Source organism: Gadus morhua, chromosome 14, assembly GCF_902167405.1.
Source record: "Gadus morhua chromosome 14, gadMor3.0, whole genome shotgun sequence".
Lineage (NCBI taxonomy): Eukaryota > Metazoa > Chordata > Actinopteri > Gadiformes > Gadidae > Gadus > Gadus morhua.
Window position 1 is genome coordinate 5,427,391 of NC_044061.1, and position 5,000 is coordinate 5,432,390.

The following is a 5,000-nucleotide window of genomic DNA, read 5'->3' on the forward strand; positions in this document are numbered from 1 at the left end:
CAACGGGAGGTATTCTAGTCCGCTGAGCTACGAGCCAGAGCTCTAACGTTATGGATTGTACATATTATTTATAATTCGAAATTCATCCCAGCCTTTATACCACAGATACTCTAGGGTCTATAGTATAACCGCCTTGTCTGATTACAGTTTAATTCATTTTTCACAATTTACCAGCTCTCGTTTTGAAGAATAATCACCTCGCCATTTGTTTCAATGGAAATCTCGACGGTCTATAGTATACTTTCAACATAAAATGTACATATTTATAATTCGAAATTCGTCCCAGCCTTCATACCACAGATACTATAGGGTCTGTAGCATATAACCGCATTTTCAGATTACAGTTTAATTTAACAGTAAACTGACAAAATCGCTAATTAACACGCAACTGCAAACTAACCACACAGGGATAACCATGGCAACCGTTCAAACAAATGTTATTTTTGCCATCTTTCTGCGTGCGCATCCGCCGTGTTGATAAACAAATAATACCCCCATTAATTCATAAAGCATTTGTACCTGCCAGGCTGTCTCATATTGAGTCACTCATTGACGATCTCGTTTGAGACAACGATTTCAACTCATTAATTGGTTGCCCCGCTTGTTTTGAGCAACTGCGCCATTGTAGTAGGTAGCTTGAGCAGTACCCCATGCTAACAGCTAGCTAGCGGTATGGATTGGTAAAATTAGGGGATTCATAAGCTTTCAGACGTGCGACAGGCTGAACAGGTTCATACTGGACCCTGAAAATAGTAGCTTCAAATGTTGTTGATTTTTGCCAATGACTTCTCCATCGTTTTCAGTCATATGTGGTCTGCAAGGGAAGATGGAAAATGGTTAATGCACCAACCCAAAATGAGGAAATTGTTATATTTTGTTCCACTAAATTTTCAATGGAAATTGGAATGCAATGAAAAGGTGCCTGTTTTAACAGTTTGCTTGTTTATATTCGTATTTGAATTTGACGTGAAAACCAGATTATACTCAAGTACCCTGGCGCTAACAGAAAACGCGCCCATCGACCGCGTCCATATCCCACACACACTCTGTGAAGATAAGTGGGCTGGGCTGGATTTATCCCATCCCCCCCCCCCCCCCCTGCTGTCAAATGTTGGTATTCTGCATCTGGCATCTGCATTTCATGCTTTCAAGGGGACATATTATACCACCAGGTGTAAGTGTGATAAGCCTTACAAGCCGTTTCGAAAATCTGCCCCATATGACATCACTAGTGGGTGTGTCTGACATCACTAGTGGGTGTGTCCACCTAGATCCAAACTAGCCTACTACGGTTACATGAAATGAATGATTTAATCCATGATATAAGTGTTTGCTGGCAGAACCAATGGAATGGCAGGAGGCAGCAAAGTGAGACAATAAGGACGTGGCATTTCTGGAGCCATCAATAATCCAGATCCATAATACTGTATCGCATGAAGTCAGTGCCAGTCGGTCAGCACATTAATGACCCATGGTAGAATCGCCCGATAGAATCACCCGGTATAATCAGTATTGTCTCTGGTTTGCACGCGTGTTTCCTATCCACTATCATAACATCCTCCATCATTACACCTGTTTCTACCACTTTCTGCTGGTTTCATTTTATGCAATTTCTTGTCTGTAGGTCTGTTAGCCATCAGGTCTCTCTTGCAAAAGAGGTGCTCAACAAGCATAGCAGATTAAATATATGTAAAGATAGATTAAATAGAGAACTGAAACACTAGCAAATATGAAACTACAATAGCCTGTATGTTCAAGCTTCCGTTTTAACACACAATGTTCTGGGGACCAGTGGAAAAGTGGCCTGTTTGGATCCGGCTAATTTCTCATTTCTAACCCCAGTGATGATAGCTCTGTATTGGTCCCACCAAGCTGAACCTCTGACCATACACCCCCTGCCATGGTTAGCATCACCTGCTACGTGCTACATCGCTTCAGCTCACTGTTAGCCTCACACAGGGGACTAAGGAGTGTTATTAGACAAAATACACACACACACACAGGAATGCATGCACGCAGGCACGCACACACACACGCATGCAGTCAGGCATGCACACACACACACACACACACACACACACACATGCAGGCAGGCATGCATGCACACACAAACACACACTTAGACACGGACAAACACAAAAGAAACACATGCACAATGCGCACACACACACACATCCACACGGACACACACACATCTACATTGAACTACATCCCGGGCAAGACCCCCTCCGAGCGCCCTGTTCCATTTGGGAAGACGCAGAGGCGAACTGTCCCCCGCGCCCACCTCCCCTTTCCCCTTCTCACACAGCTTCTGTGCACGGCACCTTCTCAGCAAGCAGGGGCGCCTACAGCCGGAGGGAGAAGGGTCCAGCTGCAGGCCTGGGCGTTTCCGTCATGACACAAGAACGCCCACCGGGCCTTCCTGGTAGCGTTCCATCGACCAATCACAAAGTGTTTCGAAAGGAATACTGGGTAGCATAGTGGCAAGGCATACTATGCTCTCCGTAGCCGGAGAGCCTGTCGGAGACTTCTTTAATAGGTCCATGGTCGGAGAACCTCTCCGTAGCTTACCTGCGCATCCAATACTTTTTAACCTTCCGTCGATGCAACGGAGATTGCAAGCGCTGTGATTGGTCCTCTAACAAAATCATTTCCGGAAATCACTTCTCCGGTATGACTTTGCACCTTATTTACTGTGTACATTGTTTACTTTGCACATTAAAGACCAATAAAACCCAAAGACGATTTGAAGAGCTATGGAAGTTTAATTACAACACTAGTGGCATGGTTTGTGGTCAACATATAAGATCGATTGGTCGGCGAATTGCATTGCGTATCCGACATCCCGACGGAAAACTTTGAATGCTCGAGGGGTCTCCATAGTTACAGAGTCGGATTACGGATTAAGGAGTGGTAATACTTTGACATTTGAATACAGTTCAGCAAGAAAGGCGACGAAGAAGAAGCGTAAACGAGAACGCCGATTTGTGTCTGCAATGGGATTGGCCGGAGGGGCGCCAATATCCGAATTTCTCTAGCCTGGCTATTACCAGACCAAGCTGTCTGGGGTAGCTGCCGTCATTATATTCAGCACAAGAGGCGTGATCAACGGGCATAGCTCAACTGACTCTGTACGCTATTGGCTGATTGCCGTCGCTTTCCTATCGTCATTGTGTTAAACCAACCAATAGCGCGCCAAGGGGAAAAGCCAGCTTTGTGATTGGCTCCCGCAAAAACGTATAGGAGGCAGAAAGAAATGTATTGCTCTTCTCCAGACCCTTGTGCAGGGCGAACTCAATTCGCCGGAAGAATGGGCGGGGCTACCCAGGATACCAATTCCCCACACAGTGATATGATCAAAGAAAAGCGTTTTGCGGTGCAGATATATATATTCTTTTGGAGTGCTCGTGCCACCCCCCATGTGTCATGAAATAATGACGCCCCGGGCAGCTGCCCACTTTGCCCGTAACTGAAACAAAGGGCGAAGAGAAAGAGGAAATACATTTGCACCACATCTACATTTCCTCATCTAGACGTTTTTATCTTAAGTCACAATGGCCTGGTGAGTTAAAAAAAATAACTCAAGCAGATTTAAGAGAGCTACTATAAAACAATTTTAAATTAACCTCTCAGAGTTTTTCCATGTATATTTTTCCATACATTTTTGGAAGTGGAAACGTCCAGGATTTAAGTGTTTGGTTTCAGAGAAGCTTAGTTTGTGTGTGTGTGTGTGTGTGTGTGTGTGTGTGTGTGTGTGTGTGTGTGTGTGTGTGTGTGTGTGTGTGTGTGTGTGTGTGTGTGTGTGTGTGTGTGACGTGTGTGTGTGTGTGTGTGTGTGTGTGTGTGTGTGTGTGTGTGTGTGTGTGTGTGTGGTATGACTCTGATTGCCCTATAAATAATAACAATTTAAACTGCAGAACATTGGGTTCCACCTCAGGGCCGGTCACATGTGTATGATTATGAATAACATCCTCCTGCCTGTTGTCTTTCATTTAATATTAAGGCGACTGAATTGTAATGCAATCATCCACATTTACATGTAAGGCATTCAGTAAATGCTTGTATCCAAAGTGACTTACAATAAGTACATTTGTAAGTACAGAAATCCTTCTACTGAGCACACAGCCGTTACAGGAAACCTCTCAGCCTTCCCATCTCAGTTCAAAATCACCTGCGCACACCCACTCAGTCAAACCCCCGTAGGGCGTTCACAGGTTGTGCGTGTTCGATGTTAGTCGTATTTGTGGTTAGTAGTGTTGGTCGCTACAAGTGTTTGACAGAGAGACTTTCAATCAGAACCCAGTGCAATACTCCACCCAACGCTACGCTGGTAAAGAACCAATACTTATTGAAGAAGAGGCCCATAATACTGAATGAAGTTTAATGCTCAATGTGTGGCCCGCCGAAGAGAATGACCCAACACACTGTCAAATGCAAAAAGCGCGTAGCCTACCAAGGCTGCTCTCGCCCTCTCCCTCTCTTTGAATCATGGGAGTGTCCCACACTCCCATACACAAATACAAAACCCACGCACACTCCCAACCGCACACACACACACACACACACACCAACACCAAGGGATTGTTTGTGTGTGAGAGCTGTCGTTCTTTGGTTTCCAGTCAAACCAGTTTGACTGGAACAAACGTCTCTCCCGTTTGGTTACTTCAAAATGTCTGCTCTCTGCGTAGACCAAAACCAATACCATCACGCCTAATGCATTGGGATCTCTAGCCTTGAGTGTCTGTGTCCTGTAGCGTTTGACAATAAAAACAAAAAAAACACACATTTGTTTGGCATGAAAGTCGTTGTGATGGTTGAATGGTAGATTTGTGTGTGAGATGGGAACAAACCACCCCCCCTCCCCCATACATGAAACATGTTACAAGCTTCAACATGACCAGAGGAGGTAGGCCCTTTAAAGAATGCTCGACTGGTGAAAACCCGCTCTGTGATTGGCTGAGGGTGGCGATGACATTACGTTGACAGGAGAAGACAGAGAC

At 45.0% G+C, this 5,000-nt stretch overlaps 1 protein-coding gene across 1 annotated transcript in view; it reads left to right on the forward strand.

Moving 5' to 3' along the window:
* The first annotated feature begins 4,952 nt into the window (after positions 1 to 4,952).
* LOC115558518 (cell surface A33 antigen) overlaps positions 4,953 to 5,000 on the forward strand; it is a 6,847-nt gene continuing 6,799 nt past the window's right edge. Inside the window, exon 1 of the mRNA XM_030376718.1 lies at positions 4,953 to 5,000. This exon is cut by the window's right edge and continues 149 nt beyond it. The gene's annotated coding sequence lies outside the window, so the exon portion shown is untranslated.